Here is an 18,451-nt window from a genome sequence, read left to right as displayed (position 1 = left end):
ATAAAACTATATATTCAAATTATTAAAAACTTAATTGTAACTCAAACCAATTTTAAACTATTTATTCAATTTTTTAAAAACTTAATTGCACACAGAGTGAATGGTTGTACGAGAATGCAAAGAAAACACATTTCTCTGCACAATTAACTTCTCTGCACTACTGTTGCAAATGATATCTTATCCTTTATTATGCATATGCTTAACATGAAAAATCGTTCCTTTATGATGTTTTCTAGTTTGGAAAACATGAATAAAAAATCGATCCATAATGAATTAAGCAAAGTTTTTCGGTAGAAATCACATAAGAGAAATTTTTGGCCGACGCATTTCGAACCAACAAGTGTGGTTCATCATCGGGACCAGATGAAGAGGCAGACCATGGCAAAGACTTAAATAGAGAGCAATGTAGAAACATAATTTCAAGTAACGGCTATATTTGAACAATAATATTTAAATTATGGTATTAATTTATTAATATATTAAAAACAAATATTATTAACTAACGACTATATTAAACGGCTAGTTTTTGAAAAATAATATTTAAATAATGGTATTAGTTTATTAATTTATTAAAAAAAATATTAATAACGACTATAATAATATAGCCGTTACTACTACTACAAACTATATTTCTAAGACTATCGGAATTTCCAAATGCATAGCCCTACAAGAAAATTTCATAGAACATTTCATCTCAATTAAACTATTGTTGAAACTTGTGCGGAGAGCTTTGTACATAAAGATTTCACCTGTGGAGAGCTTTGTGCGGAAAACTTTCACGGTGTAGAGAGATGTCTATGCTTAGGTGATAAATCATTTCTTTATGATGTTTTTTAATTTTGAAAACATAAATAAAACTATATATTCAAATTAATCTTCGCAAAAAGCATTAAAGATAAAAACATAAATGAAAGCATAAAGAATAACTAATAATTATTAATTAATTAGCTATCCGGAGTTAATTATGAAGCTATAAATGATAGCAACACAATAGTAATAGCAAAATGAACTATAACTATTAATAATTGTAATAATTAAACAACAACAATAGTTTCTTGAAACTATTACATTTTTATAATACTATAGTTATTGCAAGGAAACCTACTAACCTATAATACTATAGTGATTAACTATTTTCATTAATAATTAAAAATTAATGGGTTGAACTCTGCATTGCAATAGGTATTATATTTAACTATTATTAACTTGACTATTAATCGACTATTGTGCATTTAATTATAACTATTAATTCTTCGTCATTAGTACTTTCTTTTGATAATTATTTTACATGCGTAACTATTAACTCTTTTTTTATTAATAACTAATAATTAATGAATTAAACTCTGCATTGCAATAACTATTACATTTAATATTATTAATTGACTATTGATAGACTATTGTGCATTTAATGATAACTATTAATTTTCTGTCATTAATGCTTTCTTTTGATAATTATTGTACATGGACAACTTTTATAATACTATAGCTATTATTTTTTTATTAATAATTAATAATTAATGAGTTAAACTCCCCACTGCAATAGTTATTACACTTGATATTATTAACTTGGTTATTAATAGACTATTGTGCATCTAATTATAGCTATTAATTCTCTAGTATTTATGCTTTATGCTTTTGATAATTATTTGATATGATGTGTAACATTGTTCGTCTGTCATCAAAATTGAAGTGAAATTTAAAAAATAAAAATTATGAAAAATCTAAAAATATATATATCTATACAAAACATTTAAATAATGTCGGCTCATATCATGTGAAGAAATTGGATCCCTCAAGAAATTGGATCCCTCTCGGCTCATGTTAGATTCGTATTTAAGATGGAACTATGCTGGTTATTTACATTGACCATTTTTCCGCACAAAAAAAAAAACATAAATATTACTATTAAACAAAAACGTTCACACTTTCATTAATAGTTAAAAAACATAAATATTACCGTTAAACAAAAATGTTCACACTTTCATTAATAGTTTCTTTTTCTAAGTAAAAGTAATCTATTAATATGTACAGAAGGTTACAAAGAGGACAAGGCCTCGAACAAGGTATCGAAGAGTGTCAACATAATCTGGACTGCCCCAACATCGGGGAAACCAGTCCAATGAGAGCAGAAATTTCAAAAATGGTATCACTTCTCAAGTCCAGACCCCACAAAAAAATAGTAAGATGGTTCCATATAGGAAGCCATAACCCAAGCAACACAAGCAGAGAACAAAGAAACTAGATAATGAACACCTGGGCATCCACAGCTGGCCGATTTCCACCCCTTGGATTCCACCGATGTGAAATTGCGATGCGATCTGAACGCAATCGCATATCGCTGGAAGTAATGGACTTTCCCTTTGGTCTGCCCATACTGCGATCTGCCGACGGGTCCGCGACATCGCATCGCACAGGAGAGAGTGTGTTGGCTCCACCTCTTGGAAACAGCCTGATGCGATATTGCGATGCGATCTGATCGCAATCGCATATCACTGGAAGTAAAGGCATTTCCTTTTGGTCTGCCCAAACTGCGATCCGCCGTCGGGTCCTCGCCATCGCATCGCACATGAGAAAGTGAGTAGGCTCCGCCCCTTGGAAACCGCCGATGCGATATTGCGATGCGATCTGATCGCAATCGCATATCGCTATTAGTTAAGGCCTTGCCCTTAGGTCTCCCCATTCTGCGATCCGCCAATATAGCGATGCGATCAGATTGCAATCGCATATTGCTGGTTATCGATCTGCGATCCGCCATTACTGTTGCATTGAAGAGAGCCGAAGTCTGAGATATGCTGGAGCGAGCAGAGGCATGAACCGGAGCTGAGGATAGGATATGATGTCCGGAACGACTTAAAACAAAGCCAATGAACCCTGCTCTTCTCAAATGCAGAGGTCCATTGATCAGAATCCAAATATCTGGCTTGTCCTGGGTAGGCTGGTGTCGCCCCATCTCGCCCCACCCCTGGCCCCTCATATTTAACGCCCGCCTATATATCCGCATCCGGGAGAGCTGCATCCCTTTGAACCAGTATTTTGCATTCCTGATTTTGATCATGATTCTGAATTATGTCTAGAGCACCAGTGAGAAGAGTGTGCCCAGTTTCCACCCCAACTTGGCAAGCAAATCAGCAACCTTATTTCCTTCCTGTTTAACATGATTGAATATGATGGCACGATTGGTATGAAGCGATTGTTCTATTGCATCCAATATGGCTTCAAGTCTCCAACTGTTGGCAATTTTATGGGCATGTGCCCCATTGAGGAGTTGATTGGCTAGGTTGATGAGGATTAGGGAATCACCTTCGATCTCCAGAGGTTGGAAGCCATGACGCTGGGAAAGGAGTAATCCTTGCCAGAGACCCTCCAGTTCAGCCGAGTTGTTCGTGTCCCAGCCAAGGTTTCCGAAGTAGATTAGAAGAGGCGAACCCTTATGATCTCTAAATATGCCACCAAATCCTGCTTTGCCGAGATTGCCCTTTGAAGCTCCATCAAAGTTGAGTTTGAAAGTATGCTTTGGAGGGGGGGTCCATAAGTGCTTTCTGATGTTGTTGCCTTCTGAAGGTTTGTGATTGTGAGTACCTTGTGGGAGTTGTATGTTCCAATTTTCCCAGATGGCTTTCTCATTTGCAAGAGTGGGAAAATCTTCCATGTGCCAAGTTTGAAGCACCAAGGTCTCTTTAAGATTGAGACAGAAGTTGCCCCAAATGATTTCTACAGGAGTGCTTTGATCTTTGAATATGCGCTTGTTTCGTTCTTTCCATATTGTCCAGAGGAGAAGGCCAGGAATCAATCTCCATAATTGGTTGAGAAGTTCGCTTTTATAAGGGTTCTGGTGCCAATGGCGAATGGAGTTGATTATATCTTCGGACACTCTGCATCTTTTTTGACAATGGAAGCTAGCTTTCTCCCACAGTTGGTTGGCAAGAGTACAAGAGTCCAAGAGGTGTTGGAGCGATTCCTCCTGAGAATTACAATTGGGACATATGGAGGGCCCGTGAAAGTTTCTTTTCCTAAGATTGTCCCAAGTGAGGATTTTCTGGTGCCCAACAAGCCAGAGGAAAAGGGAGACTTTGGGCCACGTACCCAGTGACCAGATTCTGCCCCAGATAGGATCCAGGGGCATTGGATCATTGCAAATAATTTTATAAGCCTCTTTGGTGGTGAAGGAACCTTTTGGGGTATATCCCCATCTTAAGATATCCCTACCTACGGATGATCTAATACGTCAATTCTGGAGCTCACTCTCCATGACCTCCTTAGTTTGGTTATCTGCATTCCTGATCAGCCTGTCGATCTGCTTCCATTGCCTATACCCCTGTTCTGTCTTCGGAATCCATTGTTGCTGGACGGATTCCTTTTGTTGCTCCTCCCACTCTTGGCAAGGAGGCGGTCTATAGATGTTGTTGAGCTTTGGTAATTGGTTCCAGGCATCCATCCAGAACCGAGCAGTGCTGCCATTCCTTATTTCCCAAAAGTTGTGTTGTTGGATCAGCAAGAAGTGTTGTCTGGCCGTGTTCCATATTAATGATCCCTTTTCAGTTGGAGTGAATCTGATTAGCTCCTCCGTTGGTCTGTGATTGGCATATTTGGTTGTCCAGATGGCTGCCCATGGCTTATTGGGAGTAGAGAGCCATTGCCACCATATTTTTGCACCCATGATAACATTGTTGTGATGAGGATCTCTCAGGCCTATACCCCCTTGTTCTTTGGGCTTGCATGCTGTTGTCCATTTTGCCAAGGCCCATTTGCGATTTGTGCCAGTTGCACCCTAGAGAAAATTGCGCTGTAGAGCTTTTATTTTTTTAAGGACCCATTTAGGTGCTGCCAAGATTGAGAAAAGGTAGAGAGGCATTTCCTATAGCACAATTTTGATTAGCACTAATCTGCTAGCTATGTTTAGAGTTCTTTGAGTCCATAAAGTGAGACGAGATTCAAGTTTCTCAAGGAGCATATGCTAGGAGGCGTGCTTGATGGCAAAATCTATTAAGGGAGCTCCAAGGTATTTGGAAGGTAAGGAGGCTATGGAGAATCCCAAAATGCGGGTAATAGCATGCTGAGTAACAGGGGGGGGTGAAAAAAGAAGATCTGCGATTTGGCCATGTTTATGCTCATCCCTGAAGCATCAGAGAAATCATTCAGAAGGGATTTAAAAAGGGAGGCTTCCTGAATAGAAGGGTATCCAAACAACATGTTGTCATCCACGAATTGTTGATGAGTGATGGCTGGAGAATTGTGTATGGATAGACCTTTGAGATGCTGGGAGAGGAGGGCATGTTTGATATGGCGACCCAGACCTTCCACCATTAGAACGAAAAGGAATGGGGAAAGTGGATCTCCTTGTCTGATGCCTCTAAAGGGGCTGAAAGGTCGAGAGGGTATGCCATTAATGAGGATAGAGAAAAAAGTTGTGGAAATTAAACTCAGAATCCATCGAACCCACATTGGGGAAAAACCAAAGGCTGTTAGCATTTTTTGAATATAGGTCCAACTCAACTTATCAAAGGCTTTAGAGAGGTCAATCTTGAGAATCATACCTGCCTGTTTGGAGTGCTTGAGGGAGTGTATGATTTCATGCGTGAGGATGATGCCATCCAATATTTGTCTTCCTTCTACGTATCCAGCTTGTTCAGGCGATATGAGCAAGGGCAGAAGCGGCTTCAACCTGTTGGCAATGACTTTAGATATCACCTTGTAAATGACATTGCAAAGTGCGATTGGACGAAATTTGTCTGGAGTGCTAATGTTCTCTTCTTTTGGGATGAGAGCGATGAAAGTTGAATTTAGGGAGGGTAGAAGCCAATGAAGAGTACACGATTCCTCCACCACTTGCCACACCTCTTCTTTTATAAGGTCCCAGAAGGTGTGGAAGAATGTAGTAGTGAAGCCATCCAGGCCAGGAGCTTTGCCCTCCTTGAGCTGGTTCATAGCCAAATCCACCTCTTGAGGCATGACTGGTCGCAGAAGGAGTTGGTTGTGTTCTTCTGTGATGATTTTCGGCACATTTTGAGTGATCCTTTCTATAGCAAGCCATCTATCAATTTGGGGTTCTTGATGGACTTCCTGGAAGTGACTGATGAACTCCTGTTCGATCTCTGCATGGTTTTCCACTCTTTCCCCTCCTTGCTTTTGTATGAAAGAGATGGTATTGTGCATTCTTCTCTGTATTGTTGTTCTGTGGAAGAATTTAGTGTTCCTTTCTCCTTCTTTCAGCCATCTAATCCTTGATTTCTGCTTCCAGAGGATTTCTTCCTACTTTCTTCTCTCCTCCAATTGATTGTGAATGTGCTTTTCCTGTTCCAAAGTCCCTTCCTTGTATCCCTCTGTGATTATCTGTTGCTGGAGTTCTCTCATTTCTTTGTTAAGTTCTTGTTGAGCCTGGAAGATGTTGCCAAAAGTCTCTTGATTCCATCATTTGATTTGGGATTTCAGGAATTTGAGTTTCTGTTGAAACTGAAACATTTTTGAGCCTTCTGGCACAGGGAAGTTGTTCCAAGTGGATTTGATGAAGTCTTTGAAAGCGGGATGTGTGAGCCAAAAAGCTTCGAAACAGAATGGACGCCTGATCGAGTTTCCTGGTCTTTGCCATTGGAGAGAGATAGGCCAATGATCAGAGCCTGAAAAAGGAAGAATTGAAGTCAAGATGTCGCCTCCAAGATGCACTGTGTTATCAGAGATGAGGTATCTGTCTAGTTTGGACGCGATTTGTTGCCTTCCAGCCCTGCGATTGCTCCAAGTGTGCATTCCATTGCAGAATTGCATATCAATAAGCAGATTGTTTTGGATAAATTCTTTGAAGTGGCCATTTTCCAATTCGAGCTTAGCGCGACCTCCCTGCTTTTCCTCCAACTTGGTGATCATATTGAAGTCGCCTCCGATGATCCACAGTGGATGGACTCTGTTGAAGTTAAGCGCTTGTATTGTGTCTAGAAGAGCAATTTTGTTACCTGCCTCTTGTGGGAAGTAAACATTGGTGAGATGGCCATGAATGTTGGTGCCGATTATATGAAAAGTAGCCTGTATAATGTGATGGGAAGCATGAAAGTCTGAAAGCGTTATGGCTTGCGTGTTCCAAGCAATAGCCAGTCCCCCGGAGGCACCCGAAGCATCCACTGCAACCGAATGACAACCCGCCATGCTCTTGAGAGGATGTTTCCAAGAGTGTTACTATTACATTTCGTTTCCTGCAAAAAGAAAATCTGAGGCTGCTCCTGTTTTATCATGTTTTTTATCATCCTGAATTTCCTGGGGCTATTGAGCCCTCTTATATTCCATGAGGTGAGCTTCATGGTTCACTATTAGTGGTGGACTTGTAATACTTAGTCAGCTTAGCATATCTGCCTGAGTCTACCAGGATTTTCCCTATTGCAATAGTTCTTTGAAGATCCGTCTTTCTTCCGCGTTTTTTGGAGTCTTTAGGAAGGAAGCTGCCATCCCATTGACTGCCTGGCTGTATGCCCAGTTGTTGTTGTTGGTAAGCCCTGGAGATGATGACTTCCAGTGTACTGAGTTGATGTTCTTGAATCTTGTCGTAGTCTTTCTTTCTACATGCTTGCTCAAGCTCGAAAATGTCAAGTCCTCCCAAATCAATACTTTCTGGTTCTTCTTCCATGTGTTGCGTCTGACTGCTTTCTGCTGAGGTGATTGCTAGGGGCAGAGATTGACCGGGGAGACCGTCAACATCCATTTCATTATGTTTCCGATCAGGGTCCTTTCGGGCCGCCTCAGGGATTCCAAAGCTGTCTTTTAGGGGGACGGGAGTGGGAGAGGAGCCAGAAAGAGGGGGGGGAGAGGACGAGATGATCAGCGGTGGGATTGGCATCGAGATCTGAGGTGGGTCTTCTGAGGTTTTAGCAAGAACCTCAAAGCTATTGCTTATGGAGGGAATGGACTGCTAGGGCTTTTTCCCGGTGGAAGGTTTTTTATGCGATCTCTTGCGGTTGGCAACCTTGGTGAAGCCATCATGGGCCGACTTGTCTGAGAGGTCAGAGGCTTGGGGTTTGGCATTTAGAGGACAATCCCGGAAAAGATGCCCATGGGCATGACACTTACGACAACGAAAGGGAACATGTTCAAAATCCAAGGGCTGGATCCATTCAAAGTCATCATGGAAGAGACTTACCGAGTCCGGGAGGGCTTTGTCCAGGCGCATGAAGACACAAATACGAGCATAGGAGGTGTATCTGTGCAGCTTCATTTCTTCAGCAATTTTTATAAATTCCCCCAGCCCCTTGCCTATGTCTCTGAGCGATTCTTCGTCCCAATATTCCGACGGGAGCAAGTACATCCTGATCCATACTGGTGCCCAGCTAAAATCCTCCTTGTCAGGGTTAAATCTCTCTACCCAGTCCCTTAAGTACAAACCAGCTGAGTTGAAGAAGTAGGGACCTTCATCCATGACCCTGTTCCGATCTTCGATGCAAATGAATATTGCAGTGAAAAACCCTTTAGGTCCTAGCTGCAGGGTGACATGTCCCTTGGGTTTCCATTTGGCAGAGATCCATCCTTGCAAAGCTTTTTCAGTCAGCCAGAATCCAATAAATTTTCCAATGAGCACATGGTCTTTCATGTACTGGATGTGTCCATTGATTCTTTGGCTGAGAAGTTCTGTCTTGGGTCTTTCAGCCGCTATTGGTTTGCATGTCGCTGATGTAACCTTGGGTGGTTCCCGTTGCCCATTCTTTTCTTCCTGTACTTCACTGCGCCTGTCGGACAAATCAGTGGAAGCATTTGTTGTTTCTTGCATTGGGGAGTCTCTATTATCCGAGTCTTCATGTTCTGGACCCGTCGGCTTTGTCGAGTTCTTCATTGTAGGAGATTTTGCGGTTGAAGGGGAAGGCTTTGAGGCCCCCCCCCCTAAGGGAAAACCATTGCAGAGCGGACTATGCCTGCAATCCGTTGTCATGGTGAGGAGGGCGGACGGAGGGCAGCGGCAGAGAGGGTTCATACTGCGCTGTTGCAGGGGCATTCAGAAACCCTAGGTTGCAGAGTGCCTTCAATTTCTCTGTTTTTTTCACTTTCATTAATAGTTAATAACTAATGATTTAAACTATACATTGCAATAACTGTTACATTTAACTATAATTAACTTGACTATTAATAGAGTATTGTGCATTTAATTATAGCTTTTAAGTCCTTGCATTAATGTTTTATGCTTTTGATAAAGTGGCCACAAACTACCTAGGGCTTTGATTGTGCTGAAAGCTTTACGCAAGCAATGCTCCACACACTACTAACTCTACACCCATTTTGAATGTCAACACACATTCTTCAGTCAATGCTCCACACTCTACTAACTCTACACCCATTTTGAATGCCAACACACACTCTTCAGTCATTCGAATTTTTAAATTGGTTTTTTTGATGTCAACCATTTTAGCAGTGCCTTCAGACAATGAAAATGAAAGAAAAAATATTTACACAAAACATTAACGATAAAAATATAAATGAAAGTATAAAGAATAACTAATAGCTCTCGAGTTAATTATGAAGTTATAAATGATAGTAGTACACTATTAAAAGCAAAATGAACTATAACTATTAACAACTATAATAAGTAAACAACAACAACAATAGTTTCTTGAAATTATTACCATTTTGTAATACTATAGCTATTACAAGGAAACCTACTAACTTAGAATAGTATAGTGACTAACTACTTACATTAATAGCTAATAATTAATGAGTTAAACTTCACATTCCAAACGCTGTTACATTTAACTATTAATATAAACATGACTATTAATAGACTATTTTGGATTTGTTTATAGCTATTAATTCTCCCATTAATGTTTTTTAATTATTTTACATGGACAACTATTATAATACTATAGGTATTAACTTTTTTTATTAATAGTTAAACTCCTCATTGCAATAGCTATTATATTTAACTATTATTAACTTTTTTATTAATAATTAATAATTAATGAATTAAACCCGTCACAACAGTAGCTATTACATTTAACTATTAATCACTTGACTATTAATATACTATTGTGCATTTAATTATACGTATTATTCTCTGGCATTAATGCTTTCTTCTTTCGATACTTATTTTACATGGACAACTTTTCCATACAATGAAAACACAAATATTACTATTAAACAAAAAATGTTCACACTTCTGCACAAAATGTCCTATTTATATAAACCATAAGTTTAACTATGCAGAGCTATTTATTTTATTTTATTATTGGAAAATGGACAGGTCATTACCGAGAAAACATTGTACTTATAGCTCATTTCAATAGCAAAGCTTCACACAATAAGCTAAGTTCCGCACAATAAACTATAATATTGTTTTTATTTTATTTTATTTCATTATTGGAAAGCAAATACATCATTTTTTGTGTAAAAAATTTAATCTATTGTGCGGAAGCAAGAAATTTAACCCATTTTTAGGAGTTTATACCCTATTGTGCGCAGCCTATTCCCTATTGTGTGGAACCTATTGTGCGCAACTTAAGCTTATTGTACAAAACTTATAACTTATTGTGTGAAGCTATTTTATTTATTTTAGTTTATTATTGGAAACAATAGCAATAGAGGGAAAAACTATATTGCATCTTAGTTATTCTTATAATTTCATGTTATTTTCATTTGTTTTTTCTAATTAAATTTAAATTTTCAATTTTATATTTTAAGTATTTGAATAAAAATTCTCATTCCTTCATATTATGAATGGTCTATACATTTAGTTACAACATAATAATTAAGATTTATTATTTACAACATAATAATTAAGATTTATTAGATACAAAAATTAATTTATTTATCATAGAAAGTTACATTTATTTACAACATAATAATTACGATTTATTATTTACAACGTAATAATTAACATTTATTAGATACAAAAACTAATTTATTTATCATAGAAAGTTATTATTTAGGTGCATTATTTTAGACTTTATAGATATTCTTGTGCTAGTATATGATTATTTAAATCCATTATCTTTTATTTTTAAATCCTAAATTGATATAGATATTTGGATTCATTTTATATTTATTTATAATATAGAATTATTTTATTTTATATCAATATTATTTTTTAATATTGGAATTTTTTTGTTAAATTAATTTTTTGTTACTTTATTTTTAATGCCCACTCTATATATTTAAGATAATAAAATATATCTTAATATAATTTAATTTATGTAGTTTTTTTTTAAAGCTTTGCAGGACCTTTATAATCATTTTCTATCGAAAAACATAAGTTACAACCATAAATCACATGTTTAAGTGGCCTCAACCTGTCCAGAGGGAAACCAAATCTGTTGGCCACCTAACTGCATGATATGTCATTCAGAAACAAAATATTATAAGCATGTCAAGCCATGTTAGATATGTCTGAGTATCCTTATACTTCCTATATTCTAGATAACTGAAAACATACAGTAAAGTTTGTAGCATTTGCATATAACAAAAACAAAACAAAGATTAAATCCTCATGCTGCTAATTGTCAGATGAATCCACTGGAGCAGGATCCTTCACACTAGAGCCTGGAACCCTAAGTTTACAGGATACATGGGATGTGCTACTCGATATGGCTAAGACGTCCATTTTGCATCTGAAGCTGAAACTAAACTTGTTGAAGAGCCTTACTGAAATTTGAAAGTTCTTAAGGTGTCTACGGTGAGCCCGAAGGGATTTTCACCAGAACTTTGGCTAATAAGTTTTTCATCAACCAATACAAATGGACAATTTTCTTGTACTGAGAAGAACAACCTCGAGAGTGATCAGGATCAGGAGCCAAGGCCTGCCAATCACCCAAATCAATTTTTGTTTCTGCAGCTTTTCGATTAAGATCGGTTTCCCACTCTATTATAAGCTGAAGAACTTGAGAGGAACTACCCTCATGGTATGCAGTGGCAACATCGTTGATTATGTGAGCAATAGATTTCTGACCTTGACCTTTTCTTACATTGGAGTTGGCTTGGTGGCCCACAAGGGTTTGCCTTTGCTTCTTGCCACGACCATGGGATCCCCTAGCTTGATGGCCCCTCACTAAATCAGCGTGGGCCATGGCACAATAGGGGCTTAAACCTCTAACAGTTGCAGGATCAGACCACCACAACAAGCTCGAGTTAAGCTTGCAGCCAAAAAAATTACAATTCCCAAAACCTCCCCAGATGAAAATACCTAGAAAGTAATCAGAGCAAAAGACCACAAAATAATAAGTTACCCGACAGTTTATCCCGCACCAAGCAGCGAAACAAAATTGGGGCAAATCCAAGAACCCTATACCATACCACCAACCCTGCCATGAGTGTCGGGGGGGTGAGAATTTGAAACAAACAGTAGGAGAGTCAGAGCCAAGTAAACTCAGAGTCCTGACAACAATTAACTAGAGAAATACCATTGTCATCGCACCGGGGATTCAGATAGAGAAAAATCAGCAACTGGCATAGTTTCCTTCCCCATAGAATGTCCATGTGAGAAATCAAAATACCATAACAAACAGAGACATGGGTACATAGTACAACTAAACCCTGATAAAAATCCTCAATTGCCATCCACAAATCCGATGTTTCTTCCTTTGCACTTTCAACCTCATAACATAACCTTTCCTCCAAAAAACTAGCAAAATTATTGGACTATCCATGGGAGTGAGGCAGAAAAAAGTAAAACTAAAAACATACTCGAAGAATGTGACCTCAGCGGACGCAAGGATGACAATCACCTAGTAAAGACCACGAGGAGCATATCTTCAACACTGCAACTAGCTACCAACCTACCGGTATCCAAATTTAGATTACAGACAATGGAATGACTTACCTCCACATCAGAAGAACCAGAGAACCACAACATAAAACTTGCTCTGCTACCTTCTTCAATCACATCGAATACTTGCATGCGTGAGGTCATCGCTCCATGTGCCATATGCATGTGGAGGATGGTGGAATGCCTTCCAACAACCGTAATCATTGCTAAAGGACCATTGCTTGTCCCAAGGTTTCCAGTTCGCACCCCGATCGAGGAATTTATGTAGATTTTAAAAAAATATATCATTTTGATATAAAATTTCCAAGAGATCAAATTGTAAATATGATATTATTTTTTTTATCAAAATTAAATCAAAACCCAATTCGTAACATATAATAAGTAAATACCATTTATATTAACAACCTAATCATACAAGTTAAATGGTTGAACAATGTTGATAGACTTAAAACATCAATGTAAATAAGAAAGACAATTGTCCCAATATGGATGGCAAGAATCAAATCTTAGTGTTATAAAATGCAAGTAACTTATTAAATTTAATCACAACCTTTCATTAAATAATGATGACAAAGAGTAATATTTTTATTAAATCTTAAATATATACATAATTGTGTAGATCATCTTCCAGATTCATCGCATTGTGTTTCTTGTTGATCGACGTTTCAAACCAGCAAGGGTGGTTCATCTTCAGGGTGTGAAAGATTATTGAAAGACTGGTCTTATTATTCAGTTTAATATATAGATGTATGAGATGCATTGCTGACAAATATTAGGATTTATTAAATTATTATTGAATTATTTTTTTAATTATAATTTAATTATTCTATTATGTTTGCTATTTTAATTATATTTAAGATATTAGGGATTAAAATTATTATTGAATTATTATTTTATTAGGGTAGTTGTATTAAGTTTTATTGTAATTGTTTTACTTTGTATTTTATTAATTTGAATTATATTTATTTTAATTGTATTTTGCAATTATTTATTAAGGCTAATACATATTACCCTATTCTATTTGTTTTAATTATATTTATTTTAATTATTTATTAAGGCTAATACATATTCCCTTATTCTATTTGTTTTAATCATAATTTAATTATTCTATTATGTTTTGTTGTTTTAATTTTATTTAAGATTTGTTAAATTATATATTAGTATGGTCATAATTTATTTTTAATTATAATGGATTAAATCATTTTTTATTTGTTCTTGGTTAATTGGAGGAGAATTATAGTTAGGGAGGGGTAAATTTGGATGATAGAACTGAAATCCAGTTTTTGCTTATGGTCCATCCGTCGTCTCTATTGAGGTTATTAGGGTGCTTGCTAATTTCTATGGCTTCTCTGAATTTCCTTATGAAGTAGTGATCACTTCTAGCTAAGATGTGGGTATCTTCTATACAAATTTGGTGCTTAGTTTTATCAAAATGTTCAGCTAAAGTTGATGATTTGGATCGATTATGTTTAATGTCAGCTGAGTGTTCCTGGATTCTTGTGTTAAAGGATCTCCCAGTCTCACCTACATAGGGCTTGCCGCATGAGCAGGGAATTAAGTAGACACCCTTGTGACATTTAGGATCAATTTTGTCTTTAATTGGATTAAGGCAGCTATGGATAGTGTTTAAGGGTTTGAAGGTGGTTAGAATTCTATTCTTTTTTAGGATGTGGGAGATTTTGTCTGTAGTCCCTAGTATGTAAGGGAGGTTGACTTTTCCTATTATATTATCAAAATTTTTATTTTTATTTGGTCGAGTGTTTGCCAACTTGATGTTTGTTGCATCCATTTTTTAGGAAAACTTTAATAAGGTGTTCTTTTTCTTTTTCTAGGTGTTCCTTGTTAGAGATTCTGAGGGCTCTGGTTGCTAATGTGTTGAGGACTCCTAGTTTGTGGGTTGGGTGATGATGTGAGGAGGCATGTAAATATTGTTCGGTGTGAGCCTTTTTCTATATACCTGATGGGATATAGAGCCATCATCATTCCTAGTGATGAGGATATCAAGGAAGGGGAGGCTTTTGTTGACCTCGACTTCCATAGTGAATTTTATGGAAGGGGATAAACTGTTTAGGTGTTGTTTGAAGGTTTCTAGGGTTTCTCTTCCATGAGGCCATATGATAAATGTGTCATCCACATATCTTTTCCACAATTTAGGTTTTAGGGGTGAGGTCATGAGGGCTTTGTTTTCAAAGTCCTCCATGAATAAATTGGCAATAATAGGAGACAAAGGCGACCCCATGGCAACTCCGCATGTTTGTTCATAAACATCTTCCATGAAGCTGAAAAAGGTTGATCTTAGGCAAATTTCTATGAGCCTTGATGTGTCAGGATCTGTCAGTTTACAGATGACCTCCATGGCATCATTAATGGGGATATTGGTATATAGCGAGGTGACATCAAAACTAACCAAAATGTCATTTTGATCAAGTTTGATGTTCTTGATTTCTTCAATGAATTGGGTCGAGTCTTTGACAAAAGAGTCTGTGTTTCCCACTAGAGGTTTTAGTTTTTTGGCTAGGTGTTTTGCTAGGTGGTATGTGGGCCCATTAATGGTGTTTACTATTGGTCTGAGAGGGATGCCTTCTTTGTGAATCTTTGGAGCTCCATAGATTCTAGGTGTGTATGGATTGTTAACTATGAGATTTTTGTTGTCTTGTATCTTACTAGTTTTGATTAGGTTACATACTTTTTTGGAGATCATGTTTAATGGGTTTTTATTGAGTTTTTTGTAGCAACCACTATTGTTTAGATGATCTAGCATTTTTGCTTTGTAGTCACTTTTTTTCATGATAATGGTGGCTCCTCCTTTGTCTGCTTTCAACACTACAATATCAGGGTTGGAGTTCAAGGTTTTGAGAGCTAGATACTCATGTTTGTTGATGTTGCTTTTGGGGGGTTTTGATTTCCTAAGAGTGATGGAACAATCTTGTCTAATTTGTTCTTTTATGGTGTCAGGAAGGTTCTTGATGCCATATTCAATATTGCACAGAATGTCTTCAACAGGGATCTTGCGAGGGGTGATGGAGAAATTTAAACCTTTTCTTAATAAGTTGAGGATGTGTTCATTTAGTTGGAGGTTAGATAGGTTTATGACCAGATTTTCGTTGTTATTTTTGGGGTTATTGTTATTATTGGTATGTGACGTAGGTTCAGTATTAATGTTATTGGCTTGTTGCTGGAGTTTGAGTGCGATTGCTTTCAATGGTTGGTGCATTGTTGGATGTGTGGGGGATGGGCTGCTTATTATGAGGGTTGATCCAGGATGTGAGGGCTTGGGTGACGGTGTGGAGAAGTGAGCCATATTCTGCGTGGGAGATAGCGTCGTGGTTTGCTTAGCTTTCAATGGGTGGTGCATTGTTGGATGCATGGTGGATGGGTTGTATGTTTTGAGGGCTGATCCGGGTTGTGGGAGTTTGGGTGATGGTTTGGATGAGTGAGCAGTTTGTTGCGTGGGAGGTAGTGTTGCATTGTGCGTAGTTAGTTGCTGGAGTCCGTGTGGCTGCGTGGGAGATACCGTAGTTAGTTGCTCGAGCAGCGTGGGTGGTATATTGTGGGAGTGTGTTGTTAATTGTATGCGAGACAAGGCGGGTTGGGATGGAAGCGTAGTTTAGAGCAGAAGCATAATGCTGGAGCCGTGTGTTGTTAATTGTGTGGGAGACAACGTTGGCTGGGATGGATGCGTAGGCTGGAGCAGGGTGTTAAGGGGTGTGTTGTGTTGCGTGGGAGGAAGCTTTCCATTGTGCGTAGTTAGTTGCTGGAGTCCGTGTGGCAGTTGTTGGAGCTCATATGACTGTGTGGTATTGTGGGTTGTGTGCTGAGTGAGTGTTGTTGATTGCGTGGGAGACAACGTGGGCTGGGATGTATATGTAGGTTGGAGCATGGACGCATTGCTGGAGTAGTGTTTTGTTAATCGCGTGGGAGACAGTGTAGGCTGGGAAGGATGCGTAGGCTGGAGGGACGTATTGCTGTAGCCCTGTTCTGGAATAGACTGCGCAGTCTGTGTGTTGTGGGGTGTGTGTTGAGTGAATTGCGAGGGGGCTGGGTTGCATATTGTGGGAGCAGATGTTACGATTGATGGTTTGCTGAGGGGTGTGTTCTGAATGGAGGAAAGGGGTGTGCTGCGCTGTGTGGATTTTATTGTTGCATGGTTGTTGTGGAGAGTATCGTTGTTGGGAATAGAGTTTGTTGTTAGGTCTTTTGTGGGTGGGTATCTAATGTTTTATGAAGATTGATTATTGTTATTGACAGAAAGATTATGACTCATGAGAGATTTTAATGAGGAAATCTGTGAAGCGTTGATTTTACATAATATTTGTAATAAAAAAACTCTAAACTTTGGTATCATTTTTGCAATATAGACATGTTTATCAACATAATAACAGCTAGCACCCTTTTTACAACATAAACATGTCTATCAACGTAATAAGATCTAATAAAATAAGATAATCTTTATTTATAAAACAACATTCTCATGTGAAGTTACATATTACTTTATTTTTTGTTTTGTTTTGTTTATTCTCTTCTTTTCTCATTTCTCTTTTGTTTTGTTTATTTTATTCTCTTTTTTTATTTTAATTGTTTATCAGTATATTTGTAATTTACAAAATTAACTTGTAGTTAAAAAGAAAAATATTTAAATTATCAAAATCTTCTCAAGATTATCTTTGAACTAAGTAACATTAACCTTTAACATTATTAAATTATTTAATATTTTTTTTCTAATTATTATTATAAATTTAAAACCTTAACTACTATGTAAAATAAAAATTTCAAAATCCAATAACAGTATACTTAACATTATTTTATTTATTTTATCAACTTTTTGAGATATTAAAAAATATTATCGCCTTACTCAATTTATGTATTAATACTTAAACTAAAAACCAGCAAAATATCTATTTAATTTTTTTATTGGATATAACTCATTTTCAAGAAGAATTTATGTATCAAGTTTAAAATTTTCAATGGGTCACTGTGCAAACCTTCCTGATATTATGATATTTAATATTTTTTTCATTATAATGATGGAAGAAAGATCAATGATCATAAACTAATTGTTGTCAACCCAAAAGAATGGTTGACAAAGAATTGGTCCATTTTCATACCTGTTTTTACGCAGGTTATATTATAGTTAGTTTTTTTCAAAGATTGGAATTTTCAAAATTTTCAAATAATTTTTAAAATTTAATAAAGTTTTTGAAAATTATAATATTTAATCAATTATTTTGAAAATTAAAAATTTAATTTAATTTTAAAAATCACTTTTTTTTATTGATCGCTGTAAAAGGACAAAATTTACGAAGTTTTAAATATAATTGTGAAAAATAAAAAATTATTTATAAAAAATAAAATTTTTAAAAATTACATATTACTACCAAATATCTCCACATCTAATTAACACTGACATTAAATAATCAATTTGCAGTATACTTCAAAATGATTAAATTTCTCACATTAAAATAATAAAAAATGAACAAAATCGATAATTATATGTGTTCACAAAATCTAATTTATATGTGAAATTTTACTCCAGCAGTAATGACATTTACCTTTTTAGTCGCCCATAAACCAGCATGATTTGACAAAGCGAAAGCTCCACTTTAACCTATTTTAAATAAAAAATAAACTACTTCCACAAATTTATTGATCTCAAGTTTTTGAGTTGAACATTATATTTTAAATAAATAAACTAGCAAGTATGTACTTTCGGGATAAAAAAAAAAATTATCT

Source organism: Pinus tabuliformis, chromosome 5_2 (assembly GCF_031772625.1).
Source record: "Pinus tabuliformis cultivar Carrire ecotype Pingquan chromosome 5_2, CPIR1, whole genome shotgun sequence".
NCBI classification, from domain to species: Eukaryota; Viridiplantae; Streptophyta; class Pinopsida; order Pinales; family Pinaceae; genus Pinus; species Pinus tabuliformis.
Note: the sequence above shows the minus strand (reverse complement) of the source record.